At 37.6% G+C, this 24,840-nt stretch overlaps 1 long non-coding RNA gene across 7 annotated transcripts in view; it reads left to right on the forward strand.

Moving 5' to 3' along the window:
• Window positions 1-24,840, forward strand: part of LOC117359550 — a 449,501-nt gene that overhangs the window by 162,916 nt on the left and 261,745 nt on the right. For 6 of the 7 annotated variants that reach the window (XR_004539261.1, XR_004539263.1, XR_004539258.1 and 3 more), the window contains exon 3: window positions 15,225-15,361. This is a non-coding gene — a long non-coding RNA (uncharacterized LOC117359550). Of the gene's footprint in view, window positions 1-13,833; window positions 13,972-15,224; window positions 15,362-24,840 lie in introns of all 7 variants that reach the window. The other variant, XR_004539260.1, reaches the window with a different exon arrangement.

The raw sequence follows: 24,840 nt of genomic DNA on the forward strand, positions 1-24,840 counted from the left end.
TGGAACCTGCCCCTTTGTACCCATCCCTTTGGACCTGTGGCCGCATTCTGTGATCTGGGCAGCCTTTTAATGGTAGAATGGGGCTTCACAGCACAAACACAGACAGCTTCTAGATGGCCACTCCACTGCCTGCACAGTAGGTACTGCAGGTTCCTGACTGGCTCTTGGAATCTCCGTGGTCTGGATAGTCTTTTGATGGTAGAATGGGGCTTCACAGTACCAACACCAACAGCCGCTAGGTGCCCATTCCAGTGCCTACACAGTAGGTCCTGTGGGTTCCCAGCTGACTCTCCCTTCTTTAAAATAATAGAATCAGCTTGAAATAGGTGACTGGTTACCCTCTTATCCTAGGCCAGGGGTAAGCAATTTCGGTCCTCGAGAGCCGGAGCCAGGCCAGGTTTTCAGGATATCCACAATGAATATGAATGAGATGTATTTGCATGCACTGCCTCCTTGAGATGCAAATCTATCTCATGCATATTTATTGTGGATATCCTGAAAACCTGAACTGGCTCCGGCTCTCGAGGACCGGAATTGCCTACCCCTGTCCTAGGCGCCCTGTTGTATTACCTTCTACACCTCGGAAGTTTTTTTTTCTTGTCTTATGAACAAGCCCACAAGGGTCTAGTAATGCATATACGTAGTTCTTGGTTGAGCAGAATATGTTATTGAGAAAACAGGTTATGTCTTACTACTTCAGCTTTTGTGTAATGCAACATCACACTTATTAAATTAATTAGTTTCCATATTGCCTAGGATAGTACCGTCTTCACTTTTAATTATGGAGAAGATCAAATTAATAAAGAAATCCCTAACAATGCCAATGATTGTCAAAATGCTGGCGTCTAACACCTTTGTCTTCACTGACCCCTCAATTGGAAATACTGTAATATAAAAGGCTGCTTAGAGTGCTATTCTGTGTTACCAAGACCTGCCTTTAATTTTAGCACCAGTTTGTATAGTAAAGAATAATTTATTCATTTCAGACAAGTGCTCTGCTTTTGTTGTGCATTTGAAAAGCAAAATGTATTGCAGAAGGAATCTTTTTGCCACTAGGGAAAAGGTCTAGCAATTTATATAAAAAATATGGTAATGAGAGTTCCATAAAGCTACCAAAACTGTTTAATCTGTTCCAAGTGATTCGATAGCTGAAGTCACATAGGATTTGCCTTTTTTTTTTTTAAATTGCGAATAGTGATTATTCTAATTTCTTTTGCCATATTTTGAGAACTGTAAAATAAATCACTTGGATTGTTGATGGTTGCTTCTTACTACAATTGAGGAACAAAGGGCAGACATGGCTGGAAATGTACTGGGATTCTTTGTAATGGCGTTATGTTCTGAACCTTCAAACCAAACATCATTTTTGGGGGAGAAGAGATTTGCACAAATGCACACATGCATGAGCCCCCACACCTTTATATTTTTTGTTTATCTTTTGCTGTTCACATTTCTGTTTTGTTGTTCCCCAGAGCTCTCTATTCTTTCCAGCCCACTTGATATCCTGCAGGTTGTGGTAGAACAATTCACAGGAAGAGCTTAAGACTTTGAGCTTGCATGCTTCTTGACTCCATTTTAAACCCTTTGTTCACACCAGGGTGGCATTTCTTCACACAGTATGTGGCAGCTTTGACTCTGATCCAGCCTGTCTGATGGAATCAAAGCCTGGCCTTCTGCAGTCCGTCTTAGTGCTGCCTCCTGAACTTCTCTGTTCCTTGCATGCAGTCCTGATGGATCACCTGGAACTAGACCTAAAGGGTGGAAAACAATAAATAATGTAGAGAAATGGAATCAACTTGAATTCTTGTAGCAGAATCCAAGGAAGCCAAATCTGCCAGGGATATGAGGATATATTAGGGGAATATACCTAATTAACTTTGCTTCTGATTTTAGTTAGGTTGATAGTCTTCAGTAGAATATGAAATAATTCTTTGTTGCAACTATTAAATACCTGCCTTTATAGTCTGTGTTCTAGGGATGTATGTTCATTAATGTAATAATGTAGTGTATGCTGATTTAATGTGCATTAATCTGTGAATGTAATTGCAATAAATCGATTACCATGCATTCAACATTACTAATGTATATTAAAAAATTCTTTATTAACATGAACATATGAACCAACAAAAAAAAGTTGGGTTAAAAAGCCTAAACAAACTGAAAAATGAACCAAAGGGGTTTTTTTTCCTGTACACATCTCTATTTTGTACATAGATATACCTGCAATAGGCACTTAGCACTGTATTAATTCTAAGTGAATATGTGGGATATACAGTAGCTGTATTTTGCTTCTACATGGGGTAGACCAGCTCCTATTTTTATCAATAGCTATTCTAGAACTTATGACTTATACAGTGCTAAAATCTATACTGTTTGTTATATAAATAAAAGGAACTAAACCTCAGAAATGAAAATATAACAGATATGAAGAGAATGTGAAATGTTTTATGTTGGTTGTGGTCCTTATGACTAGCTGGCTTGCTTAGAATCATTGTTTATGATGGGGTAAATAGTTGTAAATTCAGCGCCTCACCAGTGAAGGCTCCAGCTAATGTTCACAGCATGGACAGCTTAGTTAAATAAACTTTAAAATGATTATGTGCTACACAAGTGCATTTTTTTCTTAAATATGTTCTTCTATCAACAATATAAAATCTGTTGTTAGATTTTAGATTTACAGCTTATTTACAATAATATGAGTGAAAGGTATGTTAAGGAACTGTTGTTCCTTTTGAGATCTCCTTTTATTATATCCTGAATTGATAAAACAACTCACAGATTTTTGTATGATATTGCTATATAGTTAATAGCCTTCAGTAAGTTTGCAAGTGTTTGAATGATTTGTCTTCCTCCCTCCCTGTTGGTGCTTTTGCTTTCATGTTTTTCAAAATGGTTCTTTTTAAGAATTTCACATCTATAACTGCAGCCCAATACTGAAAGTCACTTGCTAGCTCTAGACTGTGTTATTATAATAAACCAAAATATTGTGTTCCATTTGGAGACATTGGAACACAAATTGAAATATTGTGGACACTTCCCATGCGTCTTTGTGCCTTTTCACTCTATATAATTTATTAGGTTTCTCAATATTTGCAAAAATTACAAGAAATAGTAATATTAATAAGAGACTGCATGGTATTTTTAAGGTGTGTGAAAACCATCTCAGACTGGCACATTAAAATCTGTTTGGTCTCTGATTAAATACTTGCATTTTAGTTACCTAATAATCTTTAAACACTACCCAATAGGCATCAAAATAAAAGCAAAGTGAAATATTTTTCAAATGAACCAAAAATCTATATGATCTATATGTAACACTAATAAACACATTTCTTGCTTGTTTTTATGATAAAGCATTGCATCGATAGTTATTTCTTAAAATTTTTAAATTATATAACTTTGCTAAGAATAAACCATCCTTCTGAACACAAGATATGTATTGTGTAAAAACTATTGTATTTAAGATATCTACAGAGAAGCAATATATTTATTTAATATTTCACATAATTGTACACAAACCTTGAAACATGGAACATAACATTTATTTTCATGTCTTACAGAGTTCATATTAAATTAAAAAAATAAAAGCAAACACAACCTTTTTTATGGGCATGTATAACTTTCTAAATTAAGAATTATATCTCACTTTGAATACTTGAATATTATTTTCCATTTAGTAGCATACAGGTTTGTTTGTTTTTTTTTTAAAGAAGAGTATCTCTTTCTGTTAGCAAACTCTATTGTATTTTAAAGTGTGTGAATATATTTCTGAATTTGTTGTTTCCAACCCCCTGTCCCTACCTGATCCCATTTGTTAGCTGATAAACATGGTAGATATGATTTTTCTATGGAAAGCAATCATAGAATTTTTTGACCCTCGGGAATGAGAAATTTAATGGTAACAATAAAGCAAATATTGTATATTTTTGTAAAAATTTGAGGACTGGTTGTTGTGTGTTTCTAATGAGAAAAAAATACAATATACAACAACCAGCAAGTAAAAGTTATATTTACAGATTGTTTTTACACAAATACAAATAACAAAGTCCTCAACCTTAAATTCATTCTGTAAAAACATTTCTGAATATATTATGCTTTCTTATACAATTAAGATTTAAGGTTTTAAATTCAAAATAGTGTGTATTCATGTTCTGAGCAGTTTACAGATCTTTCCTAAATAAGATTTTTGTAACAATACTTCTCATTTATCCTGCATCATTTTATCTGCATCTTTTGTTAAAAAGGTTTAAAATAAACATGTTCTATGTGCTAGCATGATTAATTTGCTGGAGGCTTTATGGCAGGCAAATAGGTTTTTCCTAGCATGAAATACAAGGTTACTGTAAACTCACTTATCACAGTCCCACCAGATAATCCTGACTGCAAAGTTTTGGAGAGATGCTTTCCTTCCTCTGTCTTCAGACCCTTTGGTTTTAATTTCCTCTATAACAAAACCACTCTTCGGCAGTATCGTAACTGGTGTCGGCCTGCAGTCTTTCCTTGTGCGAGTAAAGGAGAGCATACCCACACTGCTGTAAAAATTAGCTTGGAATAATCCTCTGCTACTTACAAAATGGGTTAAGAAGAGCAATCGTGCATTATGTTTCATCTGTCACAATAACTTTCTGTATTACTTGGTGCACCTTCCCTTCAGTTGTTACAGTTAGAGAGAAACATGCGGTCAGTGGAGTCTGACAAACTATTTGCTTCAAAAAAAAAAAAAATATATATACACACACACACACATATACTAATATTATGTAGAGACAGTATTGGCTGAAGAGCACTCTGAAAAATCTAGAGGACTCTTACTGATGCAGTCAGAATTCGACTGAAGTATTGCACAGGCAGGCTTGTTTGAGGATTAGCAGGTGTTGACAGCTGTAAGATTATTTGTTCCAAAGATAGTGCAAATTTTATAGATGAATTAAAACTTGGCTATGCTTTAATTTCTGGATTCATACTTTTTTTTTTAACAGATCAGAAATAAACAAGTCTGAAAAACTGATCATTTGCGGTATCTTTCACAAAACAGTTACCTGTCTACCTAATGTTGAGCAGAGTTTTATTCACATCGTGTGTTAGTTAGTATCTCATCCTATTTACCAAGGGAAGGAGGGGAAGGAAAAAAAAACACTGAACTGAATTGAAGCAGTCTTTATAAAAAAAAATAATTGTGCCTTTTAGGCTATGTAATGATTTATGACTACAATGCAAATATATATATTGTTCAAAAACTTAGCAACGAGATTTTTAGCCAATGAAATTTTGTAGTATTTTTTTACATATAATTACATTCCATGCTATACCCTTATACGTATTGATGGTCTTTTTAATGCTCACCTCTTACTTTTTAAAATTACTTTTTAAAAAATTAAAATAAATAGACAATTACCAACTTTTGATCTCCAAACTGTATTTTCTTCCATTTCAAGCAGATATGGGCTAATACCACCTTATCAAATAATGAACTGAATGCATTTTTCAAACCTTAACGTGGACATCAGGTCATGTTGGCTGAAGTCAAGTAATTTAACCAGTCATCATGACGTTGGTTTAACATGAGTCAATAATTCATTAAAGTAAATAAGAAATGAATACATTCCAAAGAGAAATACTTGGGAAGATAGTGAGAAGATGATTTGTTTGGCCCAGCTCACGAGTCTGGGTAGAAAAGTGCTTGCTAAGCTATCTATTTCACACATGCAACGACAGAAGGTTCGATATTCTTTCGATCGATGAATGAAAAGGCACAATGGCAAAATCGGATGGACTGCTTTTCAAATACAGATCTCCAATGTCCCCCTACAGTCTACAGTCGCACGGCTGGTGGTGTGGCACAGACGGAGCAAGGGTTACATCAAGGCTATTCTCTGGACCATGCAAGCAGTCTAGACCAATGACCTGCTGTATCGTGCCCTTTGAAGAAGAGGCAAGTTCGGTCAGGATGAAGAAAAGCCAAGGCGTACCCCTCTCAACAATAGGGCGCAGCTCGTGGCTGCAGAGAGGTAGGCGAAAAAAGCATCTGCTTCCATGGTTACAGGCCAAGTATGAGGACCTTGCTTTTCAAAGGAGACGGTTCTCATGCTCTCTCGCAGGCTATGTCATGCATTGTAAACCAAGGCAGGTTGAGTTGAAATCCACACACACACTCTTTTTTTTTTTTTTCTTTCAGATTTCAGAGTGAAATGATACATGAGCACATGGCTGTTAGTGTACGTACACGCACACACACACATGTCACATGACTCTTAAGAAGCAGAATTGTAAAATTTGAAAATATAGTCTCTCTCTTTATTTCTTTTACTAGATCTAGAAGACCAGAAATGTTCCATAAAACATTCATATGCTAGGCTGGATTTGCTCCTCTCACACTCTTTTGATGGTGAGGAGGTCAGGGGTCAAGGTTTTTTGGGGCAGGGCTCCAGACCTTTATGTTAGTGTAGCTTTCATTTGAATGCCAGTTAAAATAAGATTTTGCATTTCTTTCCAATTGTGCTGTTAGCAGAAACCTGACAGAGCATGAAAGTAATGAATTTCTATTTCTCTGACCTTATACTCCTCCCACTGTTTTCATGGTGATTTTTCCCTCACTTGGCTCTTGATTTGTGCATTTTTATTTTTATTTCTTTTGCATGTCATTAATGTTAGAGGCATATTCTCACAAAGGAGAATGCAGAGAGCTGACTGCTAACATCGGTGCCAACCCTTTCACACAAGCTGACCTCCTTTTGGTCTAGCAGAGATGTGAGTGCAGTGAATTTGTCAGTGTTATAACCATTACCCTCTAGAAGTGCACCCTTCTTCTACTTCTTTTCTGACTTCCTTTATGTGTTGCAATCAAATTCTTCTCTCCATTGTTCGATGATCTAAAGAAACCTTTCTCCGAAACAAATAGATGTTTGATATTTTTGTCTTTTATGTTGTAAACTTATTCACCAGAAAGAGATTTATTTTTACCCCGATTATATTGAAACATTTATGTATTAAAATATGAATTACCTTTTAATAAAAACATGTGTTACAAGAACAGTAACACAGATGTTGTATGTGTTTGAGATGAGATCTAAACTGTGGGATTAAGGGCTATTGCTCTAGACATTACAACAATTATTTTGTCTCATGCATAATTTCTAATATATAATTTTGATGATTGAACAAATAAAACAAGACATTTGTTAATATGTACCTAATGAAGTTTAATCTGTGAAAATTGTTTATGAAAGTCATCTTTTCGTAAGCATAATTTCATTTTTGTTCAACTGAGGGTGAAAATGTAATATTTATTTCAGTGTATACCCTTCCATTTCTGGCTATTGAAGGAATCCCATCTTTGCTCTTTGATTAATTAGACTACCAAGAAAACCTTAGTTGTAGTAGGATACTAAAATGTTGTTAGCAAATCATTTGCATTCATTGCAAAAAATAAAAGTAGTGATACAGTGTTAATGCATATTTGGAATTGTTACCAGAAATCACAGTGTTTAAGCACAAGTTTTCTGGTATATTTTGTCCTTTTCTGAATCAGTTATTTTTATTTTTACTGTTTTGATTGCAGTCATTTTTAGGGAGGAACTTAATGCAGAGCTAAATGCATTCAGTATCAGAGTGTCTCTACAGAAGATGTTTAGAGAATCTATTCAAATTTTTTTTTGTGTGTTAAAGAAATAGCCATTTGTTTGCTGGTCTGGCACCTTGTGGTAAAACCTAGAATTTTTTGACTTTATTATCTTATGACCCCATCATATTAACCCTTTGCAGACTTATGTTGTCTTTATACTCCTTTCGGTTATGAAAGATTTGGGGCTCCTTTTACTAAGGTGTGCTAGTGGTTTTAGCACGCTACAATATCACAAGCGCCTCCATAGAGCTTGCGTTAGTATTTTTCATTTAGTGCGTGGTTTGCGCACGCCAAAAAAGCTAGTGCACCTTATTAAAAGGAGCTCTTGATGTAGCTGGATTACCCTGCAATGTACAAATCCAAAGTGCTTTCTGTGCAAACATTGAGCAAAGCAAATGAGCACATAAAAGTAATGGGAAAATAAGTCTTCCTCCTACACAGTCCCAAAATACATTTCAGCTGGATTGCTGTTTATGAACTGTTTAATGGTCTCAAATTAAAAATAAAGAATATTTGAATTTAATTATAGGAGATATACTTATTAGAATATATAGTTAGCCTCAATGCTTTTGTTTACACTGGCCATTCCAGTATACCTTTTACTTCATAGATGCAGCATTTTGTGAATTTCAATTTTCATTAGTCTGGCCAATTTGAGGGTTGATATTTTTATCGAGTCTTTTACAAATCAGATTATTTTGGCTGGTTAGTTATAATTTTGCATATAATTTAACTCCTTAGAGAATCATACATTCTATATCGGAAACTTTGCAACCTTTCCTTTACCATTGCAGATCCATGCATTCAGTTCTTGACATCCTAGGTAATAATTTACTCATACAAAACCTTTAATGCAGTATATTATAAGCAAGTTTCTCTGAGCAAGTTGAAATCCTGGTAGGAGCCGACTAGAGTGAATATTGTTCTTAGCAGAAAGAATGATTTTGCAGGAAAATACAAGCCTATAGATGCTAGTCCTGAAATAAGAATAATAATTGCCAAGAAACTTTGGGAGAGGAATAAGGCTTCTCTTATGATCTTGTCCCAGTTATACCTGTATGATATTTTTCCATAGACAGTAATAGCTGAAAGAGCCATCTGAGGCAGAAAGACTATTTTGATGTTTCTGCTGTTGTGGCATATTGAACAATATTTTTTGATTGGCTGATGGAATGGTAGGTGGGTGAGAGAATGTTAAGCTGGCGAATTATGACTTTAGAGGAGACAAATCTATAGTCTGTTTGTCTGCAATGCACACCCCTTTCAAAACATTTCTTTTTCTATCCTTACCATCAACTGAAAAGACAGACGGGCAACATAAACCCCATCTTTTGAAACCATAACCAAACAGTCTTGGCTCTAGACAGATAAATAATGGCTCGTGAAAATTTCCCAGTAGACCTTTGAACATACTCTGGCCACAGATGCCTAAAAAGAAGCCAAAAGCCATGTAGAAATAATCTAATTCCTTAGGTTCTTTCTTTTCTTCTTCAGCCTTAAATAAGAAACATTCTCCAGAAAGGCAGTGATTTGTTTTCATGGGGTATATAAAATAAGACACAACCATTTTAAAATATATTCCAACTCTATTCTGATTTTAAAAGATTAACTATTAATTGGATATATGAAAGCAATTTTGGAATGGATCTATTTAGTTAGCTTATATTTAGCCACTGTAAATATAGGAATTCTGTTGGAGGAAAGGGGCTAATTTAATTGGAGGAGAAAAGTATGTGTGTGCACTGAATATTCAAATGTGCATAGTTTCTCTGCTTTACCTATCTGTAGATTTAACAGGGCAAATTACTGTATGTGTGATTTCTATACTCAAGCAAGTGTTAGCAAATTTTCAAACTGAAACTGGGTAATTTTCTCTGAAAATTCAGTCCTATTTTGGGTGCAAAGATGTCGGTGTGCTATTCCCAACTCTTAGCAAATACTCTTGATCCATCTGCTGGACATTTTTTTGCAACTGATTCTACACACGCACAAAAAAAAATATAAATCTCGTTGCTATATGTTTATAAGAATAGATGCTCTCCATTCAAATATTTAAAAAAATCTTGAAGGAAATTTCAGTAAAATAATATCGAGTGAATTTTGCTCTGTCGTCAGTTACTAACAGGCTGGAGGAGGGGGTGGAGAGTGGGAGGAGAAAAATAGATAATGCAGCAAATCATTTTCCTCTCACCCTCTCTTCATTGTCAATCATTCTCCAATAACACAGCAGCTTGGGGCTACCATCAGCACAATTCTTACTCTCTAATTGGATCTTTTACCAGGCTGCATTGTGGGGAGAGATGGGGAAAAGATCGTTGCAGGGCAGAAATACAGTAATTTCTTCCAAGTTTTCAGCAGTTTTTAATAAGCCCCTGTCAGAAAGTGCTCTGTGCACCACAGTGCTGGAATTTGTTATCAAGGAAGCAGAACAAAATTATCTGCAAGCAGTATAGGCAAATTTGCTGCATACACAAAACGTTCTGACTCCTTTATTTATGGTTTCTCACCGACTCTGACTCCTTTATTTATATATCTATATAGGAGTTTGTGGGGATGGGTACAGAGCTCGCAGTGATGGGGTGGGGATGAGGACAGAGCTCACTGGGACGGGACAAGACAGGGACAGACTTTGTACCAGTGTGATTCTTTAGGTGCCAATATAAATATAATAAATATATTAAATTTTGTAATCATCAAAAAACTTGATATCAAAATAGATTCTAAACGTAAAACATTTTCTGAAACAAATAGGTTAATCAAATTATTATCTGTGAAATAAGAAATTTAAGCATTATCATAGTTGTAAGACATACAATTTAACTTTATTAGGAGTGAAGTGTTGGAGTTGGCACATTTTCATCGACTCCAGTAACACAGAAATTTTCTCTGACACCACAGCCTTACTTACTGTACTGTACCTATCACAGTGTTTCTCTGATATCTAGAAGCTTGTATTAAGTAGCCAATAATGGAGGTAGATGAGGGAAGGGGGTACATGCAACCATCTCTCCTAAATTCATCTTCCTTTTCATCCCGTCTCTGTATATATTTGAAAGTTTAGAGGTTCCATTCCCCCCACACTTACCTCCAGCCAGCCAGCCTAAATTTCTTTGTTTACCTGCTATTTGTTTTGGACACCTACCATGTTTCCCTTAAAATAAGACGGTGTTTTGTATTAATTTTAGGCCCAAAAAAGGCACTAGGTCTTATTTTTGGGTTATATGATCATCTCTCCCTTCCTCTCCTTCACCCCAATTCTTCCTCTTTCCTTTCTCTCCCCCACATGTGCAGCATCTTTCCTCCACTCCCTCCCATCCCGCGTGCAACAGGACCCTTGCCCAGCTTCCCTCCCCTCCCTCCCATCCCTTGTGCAGCAGGATCCTTCACACAGTTACCCCCAAAATAAGCCCTAGTCCCGGGATTTGCCGGCAGTTTCACTTCCCTCCCATCCCTTGTGCAGCAGGACCCTTGAGAGAGCACCCCCTCCCTCCCCCGAGCACCCGCTATGCAGCTGAATCCCCATCGGGCTGCTTCGGCCTTGTCTGCCCATGAATTCACTCTGCCGCATTACTGATGATGTCATTAGTAACGCGTCAGAGTGAATTCACAGATGGACAAGGCCGAAGCAGCCTGTTAGAGTGCTGCCAGCCCGACGCTGCTTAGGAAGGTAAGTAGGGCTTGTGGCCGGGTTCTGATGGGAGTTAGGGAAGGGTGGGGATTCGGCTGCGTGGCGGGTGCGGGTGCTCAGGGGGAGTGCTCTCTCAAGGGTTCTGCTGCACAAAGGATTGGAGGGAGGGAAGGGAAACTGCTGGCAAATCCTGGGACTAGGGTTTATTTTGGGGGTAGGGCTTGTATTAAGACCTACCCCGAAAATCCTGCTAGGGCTTATTTTTGGGGTAGGTCTTATTTTCGGGGAAATACGGTAGATGTGTGAAGGCCAATTCTGTAACTAGGTACCCACTGTTACACATCCCTTTGCACATGTAAATTCTATTTTATAAGGGTGTGCTTGTGGTGAAATGCATAATTACAAAAGAGGCGGGACATGGGCAGGTTTCCCAGCTGTGCTTGTATTTTACAGAATGCTGTAAGTTACTCAAGTTGTAGCCATATTTAATCACCCACAGTTACTGCAGGTCTATAGCTAGTGTAGTTGTAGACACCTAAATGTTATGTGCGCTAATTCTGGTTTATGTTAGTATTCTCTAATGACACCTGGATGCCCAAGTGTCATTATAAAATGCGCTACTATCCTGCATTTTCAGCAAACCTAACTGGAGGATCCCTGTTGTAGAATTGCCTGCATAGGAGGAAATTCTATAAATGACGTTCCAAAATTTGGTTCCGAAAAAAATTGGTGCTAAGCGTGATTCTATAAAGCAGTGTTTGTGCCGCGAGATGTTGCCTGGTGTGCCGCAGGGCCGCCGGGCCCGGAGCTGACAGGGGGCCCGAGGCAGGGGCGCCAGTAGCTCGCCGATAAGTCTTCTTCTCCCCGACGTCAATTCTACAGTCGGAGAGGAAGTTCGGGCCAGCCAATCGCTGCCTGGCTGGGCGGAACTTCCTTTCCGATTGTAGAATTGACGTCAGGGAGAGCATGCGTCGGCGTCGGCTTTGGGGCCTGTTATCCATTGGTGGGTCCTGTTCCCCGATGGCAGCGGCAGTGGCAGTGGCTTGGGGAACGGCAGGGAGAAAGAAAGAAAGGGGGCAGGCAGGGAAACAGAAGGAAAGAAGAGAAACAGAAAAAAAGAAAGAAAGGTCAGGGAGAGAGGAAGAAAAAGTTGGGGGAGGGAATGAGGTGTGGAGGAGAGAAAGCATACAGGCTGATAGAAGGGAAGAAAGATTGGATGCACAGTCAGAAGAAGAAAGTGCAACCAGAAATCACCAGACAAGGTAGGAAAAATGATTTTATTTTAAATTTAGCAAAGTGGAGGCAGTATTACCACAGTTTTCAAAGGAATTTGCCCAAATAACTTAATAGTTAACTGGGTAAATTCCCAGAGATGAAAACTTCCCTTCACTTACTATGCACAGTTCTGAATTTATATCTGCTGTCTATATTTTACAATATGGTCACCTTTTACTAAACCGCAATAGTGGTTTTTAGCACAGGGAGCCTATGAGCGTCAAGAGCAGCGCTGGGCATTCAGCGCAGCTCCCTGCGCTAAAAACTGCTATTGTGGTTTAATAAAAAGGATGGAGGGTATATTTGTCTATTTTTGTATGCTATAAAATCCAAATACAGAGAGAGACTGAGAGCTGTTGACGAAGAGCTACGTGTGTGTCTTTCTTCGATTCCAGCCAGAATATCAGCTTTGTGTTCAGCCAAACAGGCCCAGGTTTCACACTGAATAAAGTATTTTATAATTTTTATTTCGTAATAAAGTAATTATAAAATACTTTCTTTGTGTTTATTTGATTCCTATTCAAGAGAATTACTTTATATATAGTCAATATAGGCAGAGAGTTAAATTTTTTAACATTTTCTAATGGTGGTGTGCCTCGTGATTTTTTTCATGAAACAAGTGTGCCTTTGCCCAAAAAAGGTTGAAAAACACTGCTATAAAGGGTTCATGTGGTTCATAGAATCCGTGCTAAGCATATATTCCCATGCCTAATAAGGCGCCAGACTTGGCACCTGCTGAAATGTGGTGTAAATGTCAGGAGCACTGAGGCCATATTCTGTAACTACATGCGCCACTTTGGAATATCCCTGACATGCCCATGAGTATTCTCCCTTTTGAGTTACATGCTAGTAGAGTGAGGTACCATGCCTATAGAAAAGTGTGCAATGCAGCCAGGTGCACATGCAAATTTTGATGAGTGCCAATTAACTTCAGTAATTGGTTGTTAGCAAGCATTATTTATAGTTTAGGACTTGTTAATTAATTTGCGTATAAATCATGGGTGTTTAGTTCCGAGTGCCATACATAGAATCCGAGAGATAGCGTTTGTCTGGTTTATTTTTTGGATTTAGCATTTTCATTGGCAGCTCAAGGTGAGCTATCTTCATTAGTGTGGAAAGGGAAATTATTAGTTGAGAAAGCAATGGTATCATGTTCCAAGACTGTACATATAACTGCCTATATGAGGTTGATTGCCCTTTTTATGATGATAGTTTTTAATTATGAAGAGTAATCTGGGCAGAGTGTTAGATATGAATCTGGCCACCTTGATGGACAGACTGAATGGACTGTACATTATTGTGTTATTAGGTACCTGTCCCTAGAGGGCTTATGATCTAAGTCTTAATCTGAGACCGTGGAGGGTAATCTTGGCCAAGGTCTCAAGGAGAAGTAGTAGGATTTCAACACTGTCTTCTGTGGTTCTCAACCCACTTCCCTGACTACCAGGTTTGTGGTTATTTATTTTACTTGTTTTTTGTTCAGAGAAGACGTATGTAGTGAGAGTTGAAAGTTGAAGGTTAACATCTGCTAAATGAGACTTTTCTGCTTCTATCTCTCTTGTGCTGTAGGTTTCACCATTAGCGGTCTTGGTTTTGGACATAGTTTGTCCGTTTTGCACTATATTATAGGGGTTAGATTACCCTCTGACTTCTGATGCAGGCTCTACAACCGAAACACAGTCATGTTGACTCCCTGTTTGTTGTTACCCTTGCTAATAAAAGACTTGTTCTTAGCTGCTTATTGACTGGTGGCCCTCTCTGACTCCTTGTACCCCACTTTGTGCGATTTATATTCTAAGGACATGGTGGGCCTTTATCACCTGGTTGCCTTGTTTGATTTCTTACATGCTGATTTTGATTTTTTTTCCCGTGCATAAAGTTTTGTTCCTTTTGCTATAGCACATGCTGTGTTTTCACAATGTACGTCCTTTACTAATAGCATGGGCTAAAGAGTTTTAGCATGCACTGAAACAATATAATGACTTGAAACAAAAATGTGTCTCTTCAGATGAGAAATAACACAAAATAATATAATTAACATCAACAACACTGTTAAAATTCAGAGCTCACCAGCATTGGAATTGATACAGCCCCTTTTTTAAAGAACACTTTGTATGATTATTCATTTTCAGAGGTATGGCTGCATTTGTCGCTTGCCTATTTTTTTTGACAAAATTTGCAACTGCTGTTTTTCACTTGATATGTCTCTTATAATAAAAAAAAAGAATGCTGTCTGGTATTATAGTTGATTACATGATTTATTATGTAAATATGCATGGTCACAAAAGGAAAAAAATTAGCATTAAAAAAATATTTTGCCAGTGAATAAAATTGCTTCTAGTTCAAAAAATGAGGCAACAATGAATGAAAACCTAGACATCATGGTGGGCATATCTGCTGTTAAAACTGATCTATCCCTGCTGTTTTTGGTTGTACCACAAAAAGGCATCGGTGTATCAAATGCATTACCCACTAACTCATTAACCCTGAACTGCCTCTGCTGAAGCGCCTTGACTCATCCTGTCTTTCAGACTGCCAGACAATAGTATTCTGGTACTTTTGCAAGTAAGACTATAACTACCAGAATGCACTGGGATTTGGGGTTGAGTCAAAACACAAGCATTTATGGATGAGGCCTGAACCGTGTAGTATGTTGTGTGTTCATTTTACTTGGCATTAACACTCACATTTGTCTTCTAGGTGCTGTTTCTGGATACCGGACTAGATTAGGCTAAGTGACTGGATCTTCACTGTGCCAAAAATGAGAGTACGTCTAGGCTTGTATTAAGCATCTGACATGAGTAATAAGACCTGCTCTAAATGTTACTTAGTTTAAGGTAAGTAAGAAGAAAGGGCAACACATCACTGTTGGGGTTTACAATACTGTTACTTGAGCATTATGATCTCTAGTACTTGAAATCATCATTTCCTAGAGTAACCAGCTGGTGCCATTGTTTTTGGACAAGCTACTCCACTAATGGTTCTGTGCTCCTATTGCACTGCACCCTCCTCCCCCAGTACACTTGGATTTACAGGTCTGTTTTTCCTACTAAAAACAGGATTAGGTGTTCAAGGGCTCCTTGCATACAGTGGAATAAAACCAGGACTGTGCCTATCCTGAAATAAGTAAATAATTTGATCACGTAAAACCCATCATGTTCGTGTTTTGGCATATGTGTGCATCAGGAGTGTAAAATAAAAATATAATTTAGAAATCTATTCATAGTAAGCCAATATCATCATACATCTGCAGGTGTTTATTTAACATAAACAATTTGCTTTCCTTGGATAGAGTTTCACAAATCACACAACTAGAGTATTTGTTACAATCATCAGTCTGTGTAAAGATCTAAAAGGATGTGTGGCTTCCACTACAGAGAAACGGCCCAGATTCTGTAAAGAGTGCCGTTATTGATGGCCACCTAAAAAACAACTGCCGGTCATGTGTCAATCATGCAACGGCGCAGTGTGCAGAATTGTGGTTTTCGGCAAAGATAGGCGCTGTCAATGTAGGCCAGGTTTTTAAAGGCCTACATTGCTGGCGCTTACCTTTGATAAGAGTCGCAGCTAAGGATGCGCTTAATGACGCCTAACAACAGTTCTGGCGTTAACCACACCTACAGTGGCATTAGGCGATGTAAGACGCCTCCTTAGGTGATACAATGGCACCAGTTGTAGAGGCATCCTTAGATGCCTCTGGTTTTTTTAAACTGCTTTTTAATCTGCATAGCCAATTACTGTGCCAATTGAACCAATTAAAACAATTGTTAGGTGGCTGTAGGGTGCCGTTTACAGAATTTGGGCCTAAATCATTGTATCACAAACTGTGTGCTGTGGTGTGGCAAGATTCCCAGTGTGCTGTGAGACGTCGGCAAGGAAGAGAGGCACTAACTGACTGCCAACAGGATGTGCCTCACCAAGAGGTACGTCCTATAGGCAGTCAGCTGGTGCCTCTGCTCCTTACCTGCGCCTCTCCTTTTCCAGTCCCCCCCCCCCCCCCACTGGCAGCTCAGGACCCCATCTGGAGGGCCTCCGTGCATGCACGGACATCAATTTGATGATGTCATGCATGTGTGTGATGTCACCACATCAACGTCCACATATTTCCAGATGCCCTTCAACCGCAGCCCCAAGATTAGAGTGCAGCGGCTCTGGAGAGTTTGCGAGACACTGACCTAAATCCATAACTGAGCATCTTTATAGATCTTTATACAGACTGATGATTATATTGAATATTGTGGTTATGTGATATGTGGGACTGTCTTTTAGTTAAGTAAACATCTCCAGATATATGATGATAATGGCTTAAGAAGAGATTTTTCAATTATATTTTAATATTTTTACCCCTGATGAAGATTTATGCTGAAACATGGGCCATGTCAGGTTTTGCGTGATCATATTATTTATTGTTTTAATAAATAATATAGGTGCTCACTCTGGTTTTTTTTCTTAGTTTCACGTCTGGTTTTTCTCTGCTGAAAAAAAGCATAGCCAGATGGGGACCTTACTGTTGACCAATAGTATTGAGATTTCTTCATAACTGCAAATATATGTCTTGCTATATCAGCTAACCATTTCTCTTGTTACTTATTCTTAATCCCCCTGTTCTTTCTGTGCAAATCTGCTCTATTTAACATTTTCACCTATTCAGCCCCTTGTTTTCAGTTTCATTTTACATAAAATTTGTACATGTTTGACAGCCTTGCTACCTCTGTGTTGCATGTGTTAGGTTTGGGATGTCACATGCATAGGTCTTTGAAGAGAATCAGCACAGTCCCTGTCCCAGTTTTCTTAAGTCCATGAGTAACTGATGTTCTCGACAGCCCTCTTAAATTTGCATCTCAAGAATGAAGGGGGAGTTGGGTTATTGGTTTAATTAACAGATTTCATATAGTAGTTCGATACAGGAGTATGCAGGTAGTGAACTTGATATGCTGAGGATGACTGAATGACTTGGCCTGGCCCGCTTGACATAGAGTTCAAGGGTTTATCCCATTGTATGCAGGAAGATATACTGTAATTCTATTTTCCATATAAAGATTCCTTAAAATAAATCAAGACTGTCTCCATGCATGCAGTAGGGTAAAAATAGGTCTGGCTGAGCTTATCTTAAACATGGATTGATCAACCTAATAGAGCTCTAAGATCATCTCAACATGACCGATTTGAAATCCGAGGCCTGAGAGATATAAAACTATAATCAACTAGAAAGAAAGCCTTTTCATATGTGAGTCCTAATCTATGGAACTCCATACTTCAAGGATTCATTGAAAAATCCCCTACCTTTCCTTCTGGAAGCAATTGAAATCAACTCTGTTCCACCAACACTATGGAACCCTATGCGATTACACGCCATAGTCTGCGTATGAGTGTTTAGCATTTACAACAATGACTAATTCTTATTGATCTTTGTGTCTCTAATTCTCATATCTTCATTACCCCACCCCTCTTTTTCATCTCCTGCACTTTCATACCTTCTATTCTCTGATGGTTTGTAAACATGTAACTCCTATTGTTAATGTATTTTGGGGAGTTTTTTTTGTTCTTGTTGTAACCTCCACTTCTATTGTAGTATTATAAACCACTTAATACTCATGTGCTAGCGGTATATCAAATTCAATCCAATATAGTATTCATCCTACAAATATATATCTTCTGAATGTGAGATAGGGCAGAAATTCTGCAGGATGGCATTCCTTAGGGCCAAGACTCTCCTGAGTTAGCTCCAGGAGTTCATAGAATAGAGGCCAGAACATCCTTGTATTCACTGCAGTTTTGGAGAGCCCAGTATTTTTCATCTTTATTCTGTGCTGAGAGTAAATCTTTTTCACAAATCTCAAGGAATGTATATATAATAATAATTTTTAACAAAACTGTAAATTTTATTTAGTGGAAGGATCAAAAAGCTATACAGCCATCATAACTGAGATGGGTACATTGTGAATGTCTCTTTCTTTTATCAGTTAGTACATTTCTGCTACAACTGTGTTCTTTATAATTAACTTATTCTTAGTAGGTGCAAACAAATGTTTATGGCAAAGCACCACGGAACAGTTTTTTCTTGCCGCACAAACAATTTTTGCTGTTTCCTCTGACAGCTGTGGCACATGGAAAATATGTTTTACTGTAAATATTTCAAGTTGAGCAGAAGTGCATTAGGCTTGCAAATTGTATGCCAAGTATGATGATCTCCTCCTCATCTTCTTTGCCCTGTATTTTTCATAGAATTACGTACACATTATAGAAATAATTCTGTAAAGAGGCTGTCAGTGTTCAGGCATGAAGAACACTGGCAGATATGTATGTAAATGTCAATATTCTAGCTATACGCTGTTCTATGTGATGGTGCCTAAATACTATGGGATGTAGTTTGAAGGAGAGAGTACACATGAGCAAAGTCTGAGTGCAATATGAGTGTGCATAAACTGTAGAGCTCTATAATTTATGCACAGTTTTTTGCAGTTTGTTTTCATTGTTTTTAGTTAAATTTGTGCTGCTTATAGGAGGTCTACTGAGTTCTGTGTATTTCTGGTTCTGACATTACATAACGTAGCCTGCGGTCCTCTGTGTGTCAAGGTTGCCCACTCCTTATCTAATTTGTCTTCAAGCATTTTTGGCATCGTTTAATATTGTCCAAGTACAGCTGTATGGTCTGGTTTGGGGAGAAAAGGAATCAGCTCTGCATGTCCAGACCAGAAATTCTTTTTATTTATAAAACTGCCCAGCACAGAAAAGAGCATCATTTGCACCAAGGGAATGGTCTAGGAAGAACATGTATAGTTATTCAGCTGTAGTCATCTGCCACCTTGTGGATAAAGTAGCACTTGGTTACTGCAACTGAAATGGAATAAAAGAGTTTATTAAATGGCAGCCATGACTGAAACATAACAGCATGAAACAGCAGCATGTAGAGATCACTTTGAGCAGGGCTCAACAGAAGCTGGTAAGGGAGTGACATGTATGATGATACATATAGCATGTGGGTGGAAAATACCAGCTCAAAAAAATACTACATATATGTATGTCATCCCAAACACTTTTCAACCTTTAAATTAAATTGTTGCTCTTGTCTGCCAGCCACAGAGCTGCTGTTTGCTTCATTATCTTGAGGCTGTGCTTTCAAACAGTGCCGTTTGGCATGAATCTTAGCAGAGAGTTGGCTTATTGCCTGAGAGGTTCTGATGATTACAGTGGCTGTAATTAAAATTATAGAGCGGCATTTTGGAAAGGACATTCCAGTCAGAAATAAGTTGTGCAAGTCAGGGCTAGTTTTTTTAGAGCAGGATTTTCCAAGATAGTGTCTGTTGAAAAATGGATGGAGAAGTGGATGGTCATGCATTGGTTATGTGTGGCATGGATGTCCATTTTAGAAAAATAGACATCTAAAACGTCAATGGGACAAAACAGTTACGTGGGCGTCTATGATGGAGCACTTGTTATAAAGTGATAACTTAAACGAGAATATGCAGGACTATAAAAACTATGCAAACTCTTTTAGAAACATGAATGTTCATATTTCCCAAAGCTGTCACAGAGCCTGGTATCCCTTGCTGGTTTCACTTTTGGGGGTCACATTAATCACTGAGGAATTAAAGGATGACCTCCATTAATCTCTCAAATAGAGCACTGCTCAGTTGGAACATTTTTCTGACACCTAGATGACCTAAATAGTAGGTCTGAATGACAATGTCCATCTTTGTGTGCACAGGCATCTATTTACCTTCTGAAATGGGAATAGATGTCTATAATTTGCGCCCACCCCAAATTTCCAAACCACGTCCCCTTTCTGTATGGATAATTCTTCGTTTGATATATCGCCAAATCAGCATACAAGGCGGTTTACAAAGATAAAATAGGGTAACATATCTTAATACAAAAATCCAAAAAAGACGAGTAACAATAGACAAAAATAAATTACAAACAAAGATGAAACAATAGGATAAGGGAAGAACTACAATATTTTAAAAGAATAGATGGGAGAAGGGAAAAACAAAAGGGGAGGGGAAAACAACATAACTGAAAGTGGAACTTGCAACCCGTTCTGAGCTTCTGAGAGAACGGGATAGGATAGAGATTGAAATAAATAAATAAAAGATTAAAATGAAACTAAAAAGAATGAGGTGCCTTTAAAAGAACAATCACAGTCTAAAGGAGTTTAGAGACATTTCCTCGCTTAGAAAATGTGGTGTAGAATTCCAAAGGGCAGGGGCTGTTACAAAAAAGATACAAGAACACATCGTGCTAATGTACTTCAGTGAAGGAATTGAAAGTTAGTTTTGGTTAACGGACCGAAGAGAGCATTGAGAATAAGGGATTAGAAGCCTATTAATGAAATCTGGTTGGCCGCTAATTCTAGTTTTGAAGATGAGTAACATTATCTTGTGTACTATTCTGTGTTCCACTGGTACCCCAATGGGCATTAATCATCAGAGGAGTGACATGATCAAATTTTCGTTTATGGATAATGATGTTTATTGAAGCATTCTGGATTATTTGTAACCTTCTAATTTCTTTTTTGTTTATTCTTTTATAGAGGGCGTTGCTGTAGTCAATACAAGAGATTACAAGCGAATGAACTAAAATGTTTAGTGACGAGAGATCTAATAGTTTGGAAAGTGAACATATCATTCTTAAACGGTGGAAACATTTTGGGGTGACTGAACTGATTTGGTCATGAAATGATAATTTTCTGTCCAAGCTCACCCCCAATAACTTAATGGTTGGGACTGTAAGAATTGGGGTAGATTCAAGTTCAATAGGGCTGGATAGTGATAGACCATCCCGAAGAGGAAAAATCATTGTTTTTGATTTATTGACATTGAGAGCTAGCATGTTTCTGTTCAGCCAATTACTTATTTTTTCTCATTTCTGGTTTATATCCTTAGATGTCCATATCCTGGCTTTATAAAGATGTCTGTGATATATGACCATCTAAATGCCAGTTTACAGACATTTAGAAAACGAACAGTGCTTTTAAAATAAGCCTCATATTAATTCAGTAAACATGGCCTTTGTACATTATAATAAAGGTATTTGAGTGATGCTATTCATTCATTTTTAACTCAGATGAAGATTTGACCACAAAAAGGATTACAAATCTTAGTTGCACATTTATTAGAAAAAAAAACATGCTCCTGCATAGAAACAATTGACATGAAAGCAAGTTAAAAAGGACTAAGGATAGAAAGAAAATATGGATGGCTTCTCTTACTATGGATTCCTTGGTCTGTGATGGGAATGGTGTTGCTAGAGAGAGGTTTCTAAAAAAATGTTTGCAGACTTTAGTACATATTGAGTATAGCATTATATTAGTATAACCAACCACAATTATATATTCAGCACACTACAGTAAACGTCAGTAGGAATATACCAATATTCCCTTTTTTACCCTTTATTTTCTTTAGACAGCACTCCTTGAACTTTGTTCAGTACTTATGACAAGTCTTACTCCTCCCCCACCTATCCCATTCCCTAACCTGTACTAAGACCCAACCCAAGAGATGTAAGAGTTATATAGAGGTTCATGTTTAGAACCACTATGAGTCACATAAAGATGACGGATGATGCCAAAAGACAGAAGCAACAGGGAAGGTCCTAGGTTTGTATATATCCCACAAAATATGACTTATCTATTCTGCAGGTATATTATAAGAGTGGCTGTTCAGATACTGGAATGTAGCAATATCTAACACACAGCAAAATTCCAGTGTAAACCTTTTTTATTAAATATATTTTTATATATGTTTTTTTTTATCCTCAGGCTATCAAAATGCCTTTATAGGTTATGCGGAACAATCGCATATGCCCGATCATCACTGGATCAGTTTTTTTTTTATATTTTACATTTTGATTTGTGAATTGAATATCATTGAATCATTATTTCTTTATAATTTAATGATAAAATAATACTTATCTCCTCAAATATATTTATTTATTGAGGGAGCGCTTCCACCGACATGTCCATGTTGATCTACATGTTGATGAACATGTTGTCGACATGTTGATCTATTCTGCAGCCATGGACAAGACGAGAGAGAGAATCAGAAAAGCTGCTGCTTGTGTTCAACTGCATCTTGAGTAATAATAAGTGACAAATATTAACTGTTATGTTTAGAGACTTGGAAACTGATGTCTATCAAACTATTTAGAGACTTTAGCCCGCATCGCCAGAGCTTATTAGTCTCAAATATTATTGCACACAAACAGAGGAATTATAGTAAGGGCTTCTAAACATTTTTGCTTATTATCATATGGTTATTTATACATGTATGAACACAACTTTCATTGTTGCATAGTCTATGTTAGAAATTTGTGACATAAAAAAAAATGTTATTTAGAGATTTGAAATAACATAACAAGCAATACACTTATCTACAGAAAAACAAAATCACGCCTAATTAGGAAACTTACCCCCTATTTTATAAAAGTGCGGAAGAGGATTTTAGCTCCGGTTGGCATTTTGAATACTCTGAGCTGCTTTGATGGTCATAGAGTTCCTATGAGCATCGGAGCAGCACAGAGCATTCAGTGCACCAGCCAGCGCTAAAAACTTCTGTGCTTTTGTAAAAGAATGTTATTTTTTAAGAAATTAAATTAACTCTTCCTAGAAACATAGAAAAGGGCCATAGCCCATCGAGTCTGCTCACTCCATTAACCCTCCCCTAACTACCCTCCATGGGGTCATGCTCTGATGGCATCACCTCTACACTACCCTCATAGAGATCCGACATGGGCATCCCACTTTTTCTTAAAATCTTGCACACTGCTGGCCATGATCACCTGCATGGGAGCATGTTCCAGTGGTCAACCACTCTTTCTGTGAAGAAGTACTTCCTGGTGTCACCAAGAAATTTCCCGCCCCTGATTTTCAGCGGATACCCTCTTGTGGCCAAGGGACCTTTGAGAATGAAAATATCTTCTACTTTGATACAGCCAGTGATAAACTTAAGTCTCAATCATGTCTCCCCTCTCCCTGCGTTCTTCTAGAGAGTATAGCCACAGTTTGTCCAGCCTATCCTCGTATGGGAGACCACAAGAGAGGTAGGGAGAAAAGTGGGAAAAATATTCAAAGAAAGAACCATTACAAGACAACCCAACCCTACTATTTTCTTAGCTAATTTTCATTCTGCCCCCCTAACCCTCCCCCCCTCCGAGAGCTTCATAAGGTGCAAAAAATCTCAACTGATCCAGAGTAAAGAACACATACTTATTACAGAGATAGTGTATCTTACATTTACATGGATATGCTAATAAAAGAAGATCCCCCCAGTCTCTACTTCTCTAGTTGAAAGAAATTCCTTCCATCTCGAGTCTCTTTTGCTAAATCCGGATAGATCCAAATTTTTTGTTCATTAAACAGCTTTTGAGAATTACAAATATGTAGTTTTATTAGTAATTTAAAACTTGCTCAAAAATTAATGAAGCAAAGTTGCCCTATCCGACATATGAGTTAATGAGGTCTCTAATACATTTGACTTCTAATATATTAAGTTCTTTCTTGGCTTGATCCTGGTGTTGAATTTGATGCTTGCTCAAATCCACTCTTTCATCACTGGTCACTGCAGCAAATAATATATTTTATTAACGGGAGAAATAGCCTATACTGGCGTTGAAAGAATCTCAGTCAAATACTTTTTGAAAAAAATCCAACAGGGAAAGAAGGACAGACTTGGGAAAATTCAACACTCGAAAAAAATCCAACAGGGAAAGAAGGACAGACTTGGGAAAATTCAACACTCTTAAGGTTAAACCTTCTGTTATAGTTTTCCATTTGTTCTATCTTTCGATGAACTATAAATTTATCCTTGATAATCTCAGAGACTGTCTCTTTAAGTCCTTTAACTTCATTTTGAACTTTTTTAACTTGACCCAAGCATCCTGTTTTCATGATATCCATATTTTGAGACAACCCAGGTGGCAGGTAAAATTGAGACTATCTCCTGTGCATATTTCTCCACCATAACATCCAATATATATATTTTTTAACTTTGTTTTATAATTGTAACTCACCATTATCTGTCAAGGCATGCTATAAAATTATTGGGAAATAATGAAAGAAAACCCCTCTCCCTGTGTGAACTTTGCCATGGTACCTACAAATACCATGCCTTTTTCCTCTGGGTGAAAATACATGTACAGTGTACATATTTTTCCCTGCCCTAAGGGTAGTTTTCAAAGATCTTTTCCACCCCCAGGTAAATAGGTGAAAAGTGCTTCTATTGTAACCTCAAAATTAGTGTGTAGCCTGAGCTTTGCCTGGAATGTTCGTTCTAGTGTAATGGATGTTTTATTCTGGACAAGCAGGTTATCTCCCCAT

The sequence above is a fragment of the Geotrypetes seraphini genome, chromosome 4 (genome assembly GCF_902459505.1).
Source record: "Geotrypetes seraphini chromosome 4, aGeoSer1.1, whole genome shotgun sequence".
In the NCBI taxonomy this organism is placed as follows: Eukaryota; Metazoa; Chordata; class Amphibia; order Gymnophiona; family Dermophiidae; genus Geotrypetes; species Geotrypetes seraphini.